This window comes from Glycine max, chromosome 1, assembly GCF_000004515.6.
Source record: "Glycine max cultivar Williams 82 chromosome 1, Glycine_max_v4.0, whole genome shotgun sequence".
In the NCBI taxonomy this organism is placed as follows: domain Eukaryota; kingdom Viridiplantae; phylum Streptophyta; class Magnoliopsida; order Fabales; family Fabaceae; genus Glycine; species Glycine max.
Genome location: NC_016088.4, coordinates 46,370,554 through 46,381,642, shown reverse-complemented (window position 1 = coordinate 46,381,642; position 11,089 = coordinate 46,370,554). Strand labels below are relative to the sequence as shown.

The following is an 11,089-nucleotide window of genomic DNA, read 5'->3' as shown; positions in this document are numbered from 1 at the left end:
CCTTTCTCCATTAGAAATAAATTAATGGCTTTCTCTACTCTCATTCTAGTTAAATGCTTAACGTCCATTAATGGTGGTGGCAGAAGCTTTCTCATGATATACATAATTTCATACTTTGCAGCGAAAAATATAATTAACGCGAAAGGCACGTTATCAAAACATGTAATTGAAAATACATGTAACATAAATTAAAATCCCTAAATTTCATAATTAGGTTTGATGCATAATTTGGAAAAATTAAATTATCCCTAAATTTCATAATTAGGGTTCATGCATAATTGGGAGAAATTAAATCTTTCTTGGAGAATCATAAATTTTATAACACATGCTCTGATACCACATGTAAAATCTTTAAGGGGTTTCCTAGACTATCAATTATAGGAAACAACAGGATCTTGAAACCTATGATTCTCACAAACAATCATTAAATAGAAAGATGATAATGCGTACCTTTCTCCATGGGAATACTTCTACCTTTCTCCATAGGAACTTCTCTCCAGTGCACTTTGATTTTCTTTAAATATGAGAGAAATAAGATTTCACTTCCTTTGACCTTTCTTTCTGTCTCTCTCTATTCGTGATGGCTATGAGTGAGAGAGAACACTTTTATGCCAGGAAGGGGACCTTATTTCACGTTAGTGGGTATTAAGCCCCTTTTATAACAACTACTTCCTTCAAGTAGCAGTTAGCTCTAGAAACTTCTCCTATTAAGCTCAATTACAATTTAGCCCTTAATCGTTAATTATTTACTTATTAGTCCCTACATAAGTCACATGCTTTCACATGATACATTAATTCTAACAAAAAGGTGTAGCAAGTAAACACATAAACTGAGCATCATGTAAGCATGCCCATTAGTCATCCCCTGCTTTCTGATCCATAAGCTCCAATTGAGAACACAGAGGTCTTGCATTTTACATCAAATAGCAACTGATTCAATCAAAATAATATATTTGTCCTATAAAATGGCAATAGTGTTACATAATCAAAATAATATAGAATACCTTCTAGTGCAATGCTGGGAGTATAAAATGACTTCTAACTCATCATATTTCACAATCAACCAGGATGAGACCTTTCCCCATTACAAAGTCTAGGATCTCAGCCAAGATACCCTGCACATGAAGAAGTACTTAGAATAACATGCAAGTACAATGTATGAAATTAGGGCAAGAACAAAAAGCAATGATTGATACTTAGCGGAGGCTTTGAATTCTCTTTCAAAATGTGTTTTGTAATAGACGGATCAAATACTATTAGAAAGGCCTGCAGGATAACCAAAAACAAAACTCAGTAAGAAACATATTGAACTCAATTTTGTTTATGTATTCATAGAGAATTTTTCATTTCTTAAACTGCTGAAGCTCTAAAAGATTTATTCCAAATATTGAAACTTTAATCAGAAGACAGATAAATCTGAAACTAAATCTTGCCAAACAAAGCAAAATCAAATTTAAAAAACAAAAAAAGAGTAAAATAGAAATAATAGTGAGAATGAGAATTTGTAGGAGAAATATTGGATTTCTCTTAAGGCCAAAGAGGTTAGCTAAGATTCAAAAGCTAATACAAATAACAAAAAAAAATATAATTACAATAAGTTACCCCAAAACCAAGAAGAAAAAATATTCATAGAGAATTTCCATTTCTTAAATTGCTCTAGTTCTAAAAGCTTTATTCCAAACGTTGAAACTTTAATCAGAACACAAATAAATCTGAAACTGAATCCAGCCAAACAGAGCAAAATCAAAGTAAAGTAACACGGGGCTATCAATTTAACCTCTTCAGGCTTCTGTATTAGCATCGATAGCTGTTGTTAGTGGTGGTTATGTAGTATTTCTATCTGGTTATGATTGAAATACACCATAACCTCCTTAAAAAATTTATGTTTTTGGTACCTTGCCCCTAATAATATATATTTAATTTTGCTGACAAAAAAAACATGTTATATGTTTAGCTGCGAAGTGAGCTACCTCATAATTGTTTAGCTGCAAAGTGAGCTACCTCTAAAATTATGCCCGTCTAAAATATGTACAACAACATATTACTACTTTATTATGTCCCTTTAAAATGATAATCTGTAATAAGATGTGAAACAATGTTAGGAACTACGACTCAAATACTCAATTATTATTTTTTTTCTCTGATGTATATGTTTTTGCACATAAAAATATAATCAACTTACCATTGCAGTGAATTTCAACCTCAAACAGGGTTCTTTCCGGCTCGGGAGCTAGGGAGTAAGCATGCAGAAGTAATGCCTTCAACAAATTGAACAGATGATCTGGCTAATTAACTTAAGCCTGTCAAACATCAAAAACCATTTGATGCATCATAAAATTAACTTAAGAAAACCAACCAAAAGCTCAAAACTGAAAAGAAAATATTATCAGTGCAATGTAAAAATCGATATACTTTACTTACAACAATATGAGTAATTATTTTTCTTTAGTGTCTCTCTCTTAAAAACTTAACTCACAATTAACCAATCAACTTTAATTATCTAAAATCCTCAAGAATTGGCAAATTCCCAAAATATAAAAAAAAAAAACTAAAATAGTCACCAATCCTCCAATCCCTTTAATTATCTCAAAAACTAGCAAATACCCCAAAGTTACAAAAAAATTAAAATCAAAACAGCTAGAGCCTAACAATTCCATGAAAAGCAAAGCATAATATAAAAATGAAATAAGAGAAAAAGGGACTCACAATTGGAAACCTTCTAGAAACTTGTCGTGCTCCTGCTCCTGCTCGATCCAGGTCTCCCTGGACTGCCTTTCCTTATAATAATATATTAACTAACCATGTACAAATCAATATACTTGAATGCAAACGGCATTCAAGTATTTCTCAAGTCAACAAAAATCATATTTAGATGGGTCTTTAATCGAGCCAAACGACATCATATGATCCATGTGGAAGACCTCACCTCGTCGGAAAAGGCTTTTTGTTGTTGAATGACTGAACTCAACACAAAGATATAACAAAATTCTAGTAGCAATAACACTTAGACAAACCCAGACAAGCAAGCTTATGTGTCAACATCCCAAAAATAAAAGGAAAAAAACATTAATTAAGTGAATATATGAACCAAGGAGCCAATATCTTAGCATCTGAGATAATAATCAAAAGATACCTTCTTCCTTATAGCCTTCAAAACCTAACATTAAGTATTCATTCATCCCCAAACCAATCATCATACAGAATAACCTCATTTTCCTTCCTTACCCCAAAATAAAATGACTATTTACGAATTTCTCAGAAAAAAAAAAAACACAAACACGTCGTTGACACTATGAAACACATAAAATCCCCTAAAACCTTCAAATGCCAGCTGAACCCTACACGGCCATACTTTGCAATCGGCAAATCGAAACAAAATGCATAGGAATTTCGCGAAAAAGGAACTCCACGATGTTTCCTTTCAAGAAAAACTAGACTTTGGCATGTGTCGATGCACGGGCTTATACTAATATTTGAGATTTCTTAAATGTTAAATATTACTAATATTTAAGAATATATAAAAAAATTAACTTTCATATTTATTTAAGAATATATAAAAAAGATTAACTTGTATATTTAAGCAAATAACAAATAGTCATATAGTCTAGTAATATGGTTCAGATTACAAAGATGGAACATTGTCTGGTAACACTGGTTAATGGAATTACAATTCAAAGTACTATGATAGACACACATAATATATTCATGAACAAACAATTATAAAAAAAAGTATGAGATGTCATCTTCAATCGGAGTTTCTATGATCCCAAACAATCAACTTTACTCCGTAAAAAAGAAAGCATTACTAAGTGTTGGCGTTGGATCAATGGTCTGCAACAGTAAATGTATACACTAAGTACATAAAAAATGTAAAGTAGACAAAGAAAGATAACAAACCTGTACTCCAAGAAAATGAAGCTCTACATTTCATTGTCTCTTCGTTCTGCAAAGCTCAATTACCACTTTCACTAAAGCATAGGCCTTTGTCGAAAGCTCAACCCATATTATTTGGAAACAACACACATTGAATATAAAAAAATAATAAATGTGATAGAAAAATTGAATATAAAACATTGAATATAAGAAAATAATATATGTCCTGTTGTTAACGATGTTCATCAGAAAGTAAACACAAAAAAAAAAAAAAAAATTGTTACCCGAAGGTAATTAAATTACAACCATAATATAAAAATCAAACAAACATAAATAATTAAAGAGTTCTTCAAGTGGAGTCATCTTCGTCCTCTTCCTCATCCCATTTAACCTGCTTCCTATAGACGACCTCCCATAAATATTGGTCGAACCTGTAGAAGAAGACGACCTCATCTCCAGGCTTCAAATGATTGTCAGTTAAGTATTGGATCCATGACTCAGCAACACATGGTAGGCCATTATTCATGGTGATCATCCATTCGTAACGTCTACCACGACCACGTTGCATAGTCATATTTTTTTTATCCAAATAAAAAATTTAAAGCCTCTGGTAGTAGAACCTACGTTTGAACCAACACAGTGATTAAAGATAGCAACATCAAAAATAAATAAAATAAAGGATTATTATTATATTAACAAACTCCTACCAATTGATAATTGTGTTGTATCATATCTTCGATAACATCTATGGAAAAAAACATGGTGTCTGGTGGTTGCGACTGACCTTTCACGTGTTCGTCTATAGAGAGGTCCCATGACCTCCACATGGAAAGTAGTATTTTTGTCCCATGCAACAAAATGCATGATGACACTTTTGTAAATGTCGTGGGTTCTTCTAAGTCCCTTGAGTTCATCACCAAAAAAGTATCGGTTACCATATTTATGAAGCTTTATAAAGTGCTCTTCTCCTTTGTATTTGAAGAGCACATAAGTTGGATAATTCGGGTACCATTGTCTATGGTAAGAATAAAGGAACCTCAATGACATTCTGCAAGTAAACATGTTAAACATATCACCATTGTATCAGGAAAATTTAATAAGTATATCACATATTATTTATTTGGGATTAAGATAAATAGTTAATGTTTAGATGGGGAAATCGTGACCTTGTCAACATGGAATGCGGCCTCAAATCGGTGCACAATTGTAGACAGCAGTGAATTTGATGGGCCCTAGATGACAAACATTCATGTAATGAGTAACTCAACAAACTTGTACCCGTTGAAAGGAGAAGATAAGTATGCACAATATCGAACATATACTAAGAACGAAAAGAGCAAGCATGGAAGGACAAAAAACTTAATGACAATCTATATCGAACATATACATGTATGAAGCAAAAAAGCAAGGATAGAAAACTTAAAGATGAAGGATGCTCGATGAAGCAAACTCGAACATATACTTATAAGAAGGTAAAGATGAAGGATGGAAAACTTAAAGAAACTTACAGCATTCGACGCGTTGGATGATTGTGTAGTCATGGTGTTTTGTGTTGGGTGATGTTCTTGGACAAATGAGTGAATAGTTGGTGATACTTGTTGGTTATGGTTTGATATAATACTTTGTTTTAATTATGAGTTCCAATGAATATATATAGTAAATATGTTTATGATTGAATGAGGTTTTGATGTAACTGCCGTAGGAGTTAATACATACATAGGCAAAAACCACTACTTAAAACTCCTAGAATACTGTTCAATAGTTGGGGGGGTGAACAGTTATAATGAATAGTTAATAATGTACTTAGTATATTAAGCGTTAGGCTTTTACACTTCTCGTGCATATTACTGTATCATAATGATAATTTTTTTCCACTTCTCATGCTAGACTTTTATTATGAATACTAATATTGTTGTATATTTATTGCGAGACTATTACACTTCCCGTAATCGTTGATATTTATTTTATTTATTAGAGGCTATGTACAAAAAATATTTGAAAGATTAAAAAGATAAACATAAATACGAAAAGTCAATAAATCTTATAGTAACATATACTATAAGTGAAAAAATCATAAATCTTAATAACATATTACTATATAATATGTACCACCACAATTAAATTGTTCTTAATAAAGTATATTTATTTTATTCAATAATAAATATTTCCAGACGCAGAAAAATGTTTAAAAATACTTACCATTACTGTTAATAAAAAAAATAATTATATGTATCATAATCATTATCTTTTTCACTTCCCGATTTATGATTAGACAGGTAGTATTTTGGCATTGGGAAATTACACTTCGGCAAACATCTAGTCTATTAATTACATGAATTCTTATATCTACTCTAATAATTACTATGGACTGTCACATGTGTAAATTGAAATTAGAATATTGAGGGTCACTACACACAGGCTATTGATTGAATACATCTTTATATCCATAGGATAAAGTGTTAGGAGTCATTAGCACCTATATAAGCATAAATTCCAAAAAGATCTACTCACGGGATTTTGTATTATTCATGCAACATTACAGATTTTAACTGAAAAAAGGGCCACAAAACAATCAACATGCAATATTTTCACTGGGAGAACTAACAAAAAATTCAATTTTTTTCACTGCAAGAACTAACAAAACAAAACAAAGGCAGAACAAAAGAAATACGAAATGCAAAGGAAGAACAACACTCAAGCATGGTCAAATAAAGCTAAGAAACACACAAAAAAAATTCAATATTTTGTACCGACAGAACCCAGAAATCAAAACAAAGCTCCTTTTTTTTTTATTCATGCAACATTACAGATGGTAACTGAAAAAAGGGCACAAAACAATCAACATGCAACAAGTTATAAAATAGAACAATAAAGATTGCAAACAATATTAAAATTTCAACCAACACAAAACTAAAGGAGAAATCAAATACATCACAAACCTGTACTCCAAATGCCGGACACTATTAGTCGTCTTCTTTGTTGCTCTCGGTCAAAAATAAAAGCCAAGTTCAGTTACCATATACCAAAAAATAAACACCCTTAACTAAACAAAAGTAAAACGGCAACAACAAAGAAAGAAAACACCAACAATATGGTAGGGAACCACAAAAACAAAGTTGGCATTTTAAAAAAAATGGTCCATCATATGGTAACACACACTAAAGTAACCAAAGAAATGAAGCACAAAAAAAATTAAAACAAAAAAGGGAATAATACACATGCACCAACAAAATCATTGACAGGTAAGGTAGAAGCAAAAAAAAAAAAAAGGAAATCATACACATGCACCAACAAAAGCAAAAAATTAGAAACACAGGCTTGATGTAGACATTTTTGGGCGGGAAACACGATTAACCATAGGCCGACACGTAAGTAAAATAATCCCACGTCAGCCACGCTTAAAATCCAACAAATTTGAAGGCAATGATACAGATCTTCCCCGTAATAAGCCCACACAAACAAAATGCTGGAGATCTCAGCAGATTCATGAACAAATACAATGATGGAGAAGTTTCATGAACAGATGCAATGAACAAAAAGACACTAAATTTTTTTATCTTAAATTTTGTTTGTTTTGTTTTCTGACTTCTCACAATACAATCGTTATTGTATGCAGAGAAGGTGGAAGAAGACACTAAAGCTGTGATTTTTATCTCCAAAAAGTTTCGATTCATAAAAATTGAAGCTTTTTGGAGATAAAAATCGCAGCTTTAGTGTCTTCTTCCACCTTCTCTGCATAAAATGGCGATTCATAAAAAACAATGAACATGTAGTGAAAAAACAAAAAACCGAAAAAAAAAAATGCATACAAATACAAATAGAGGTAAAAAGAAAACGCAGAAGACGGGGAGGGAAAACGAACCGCATCAACACCACATCAACTTTGGTTTTTTCCTCAAGGGAGAAAAAAATAACTGCCAAACCAAGCAACAGGGATGTTGGAGAAGCTTGAGGAACACAAAAAAATTTAAGCTTTTGTATTGTGAGAAACAAAGAAACAAAGAAAACGAACCTGTAGACAGAGAAACAAAGAAAACGAACTAGTAATCTATCGAACATACTATGATCTGTGGCTTTTGTCTTGCAAAGGAAGAACAATACTCAACCACGGTCAAATAAGGCTGAGGAACACAAAAAAATTCAATCTTTTGTACCGACAGAACCCAAAAATCAAAGGAGAAATCAAATACATCACAAACTTGTACTCCAAATGTTGGACACTATTTGTCATCTTCTTTGTTGGTCTCGATCACAATGAGCACGTCGGAGAAGGCTCAGGAACACAAAATAATTTAAGCTTTTGTCTTGCAAAAAGTCATAAAACAAAACAAAGATACCTAATGCTACAGATCTGAACCCAAAATGCAACGCAAACAAATGTATTGAACCAAAAAAGGACGAAGGCACAAAAAGGTGGGTATAGGAAACAATGAGCATGTCAGAGAAACCTCAGGAACACAAAAAAAATTAAGCTTTTGTGTTGCGAGAAGTCACAAAACAAAATAAGGCAGAACACCCAAAAAAATTTAAGCTTTTGTATTGCAAAGGAAGAACAATACTCAACCACGGTCAAATAAGATTGAGGAACACAAAAAAATTCAATCTTTTGTACCGACAGAACCCAGAAATCAAATACATCACAATGAGCACGTTGGAGAAGGCTCAGGAACACAAAATAAAGGCAGGATACCCAAAAAAATTTAAGCTTTTGTCTTGCAAAAAATCATAAAACAAAAATTTATGAACTGCTATTCATCATGAAGGTAAAAAGAAAACGCATAAGACAAGGAGGGAAATGAAAAAATCTTCAGCCTTTGGGTTTTTCCTCACAGGAGAGAAAAGAACTGCCAAACCAAAAGAGAATGGAATGCGAAATGGCAGTGTAACCAGAAAATGCATCATTTGTGTTTGTTGGAAACGTAGAGTCATCATGGAAAAACGTAATGCATTAAACACAAAATGACAAAAACAATAAATGCTTGACATTGACATTTTTGGACGGGAATTGGACGCACCACAGGACGACACGTAAACGAAAAAATGTCAGTCGTCCAATTGTGGGCAGAATATAACACTTCACTCTTATACGGATGTTGAATATAATACTTTCAAGCAGTGGCGAATTTAGAATATGGGATCACTCGACATATAAAATTAAAATATAAATGTTAAAATATGTTTTGTACATCTAGAATTTTTTAAGTTTGATTTTAATATTTCTATAAAATTGTCGATTTTTCACTCTTCAATCTTAAAAGGTAATACTTTTGATTCTCAAAGTACTATTTAAATAACTTTTCCTCCTTTGTTAAAGGAATATGTAAAACATGTTGTGAAGTAAAAATATCCATGTCAAACTTAAGATATACAAAATGGAAAAAAAAAAACTTAAAAGGACTAAAATTAAACTTAAAAATTTTAAACGGATTAAAAATATATTTTATTATTTAAAAGAAAATGAAATATCCAACCAAATAATGTAAAACAAACAAAATAAATGAAAAAATTAATCAATATAAGAAAAAATTACTGACAACTAAAAACTCAAAAGCAGTGAGGTTAAATTATAAAAATAAGAGTTAAAAAAATAACAATAATAATGTATTTTATGTTTTTCACACCGTTCAAAGGGTGCAGATGCACCCTAAATTGTAGCTGGGTCCGCCACTAACTTTCAGCCTTCGCCAATTTCAACACCTAGATCAACCGATAAAATCCGCGAGATATTTTGGTTGCGTATTACATAATACATACGTAATGTTAGGTCATGTGCAAATTAATGGTACACTGTATTCTAATTTTACTCTGTGTGTATTTTTAAGTTTATAAAATCTATCTTTAGTTAATGTTTTTATATATTAAAATAAGATTCATTAAAAATTAACGTACCTGTTTGTAAATTTATTTTAATAAATAAATATATCATATGTTGTACAAATGTTTAAAATAGATATAAAATATCCAAAATATTTAAAATAATAAAAAGTAGATTTAAATATATTTTAGATTTTATAAAATAAGTGAGTTTTAATTTTGATATATGTAGAAATATTTCTTTGTTTATCATCTTTCTAAAATTTGAAATGTTTGTTATTCTTGTAAAATGAGTTAATTTTTATCAAGATTCTTATAAAATATTTCTCTTTAATTTTTATTATTCTAGATTCTAAAATTACTATTCCTTAATATATGAACTCATCATTTTTTCAGTGCATTAGCAATACACATCCAAATATTTAGGATAAAATAATCATTATCTTTCTATTTTAATTAATTTATTTTAGGATATTAGAGTAATTTATATATTTAATTTTAAAAATCATCTCTCTCACCTCTGTAATTTCGTATTCCATTTCTCCCCCATAACTCTCATTTTCAGTTTCTCTCTCCTCCGTAGCTCCCGTATTTCCCTTTTCTTATTTAGCTTACATCTCTCACCTCGCCACCATGGATGATGATTGATAATTAATGAGTCATTCATTCATTTACATACCAAACGTCCAAACCTTGTCTTTCCTCTTCTTTCTTTTGAAGATTGTCACTTAGTTAAATTCATTAAATTTAATATAAGAATATTTATCCATTTAAATATATTTTTCCAGCAAAAGATAAATATATTAATAATCACACAGGTACCAAAGGCACTCTGTCAAATATACAAGAGTTGTAGAATACACCAAGTTATAATATAAAAAGATTGAAGAAACCTTTCCCTACATAACTAAATTCAAACACATAAAATACTCTAGCTCTAGCTATATAAAAAGAATCATCCTGTCAAACATAATAAAGGTTGCATTGCCAGTCTATCTATTTTGCCAAAAATCCTTTAGCCTTTGAAGATAGCCACATCCATGATCTTACTTTAACCAACTCCACCATTTTTTCTAGTTCTGAATTTTCTTCTTTAAAAATTACTGCATTACGGTGTATCCAAAGCGTCCACACAGCTGCAAACCAAACAGACTTCCACCAAAGATTAGCCCTTCGCTTGACCCGATGAAGCCAGCCCAAAATGCTGAATATGTTGGTGCGTGGCGGTTTCTGGAAAGTGGATTTGGACTTTAACTTAATTTTACAAAATCGACTTTTAAAGTGGGGATTGTTCTCTATTTATATAATTTATCTCGACACTATCTTTATTCGATGTGAGACTTCAATACGTCCCATTTTTCTCATGGCTACCCGTCATGTGGAACTTTCAACACACTCGTCT

The 11,089-nt window shown here is 31.3% G+C and overlaps 1 long non-coding RNA gene across 2 annotated transcripts; it reads right to left on the bottom strand.

Annotated features, from left to right (window-relative positions):
* Positions 1 to 1,965: 1,965 nt before the first annotated feature.
* On the bottom strand, positions 1,966 to 8,980 carry LOC102669099 (uncharacterized). Of its 2 annotated transcripts, none has more exons than XR_412873.3 (4): positions 6,813 to 8,980; positions 5,040 to 5,105; positions 4,581 to 4,921; positions 1,966 to 4,493 (listed from the first exon to the last, which is right to left on the bottom strand). It is a non-coding gene; the product is annotated as an uncharacterized lncRNA (long non-coding RNA). The 2 variants fall into 2 exon arrangements; XR_412874.3 differs by having other exon boundaries at positions 4,658 to 4,921; positions 6,813 to 8,978.
* Between the last annotated feature and the right edge of the window lie 2,109 nt (positions 8,981 to 11,089).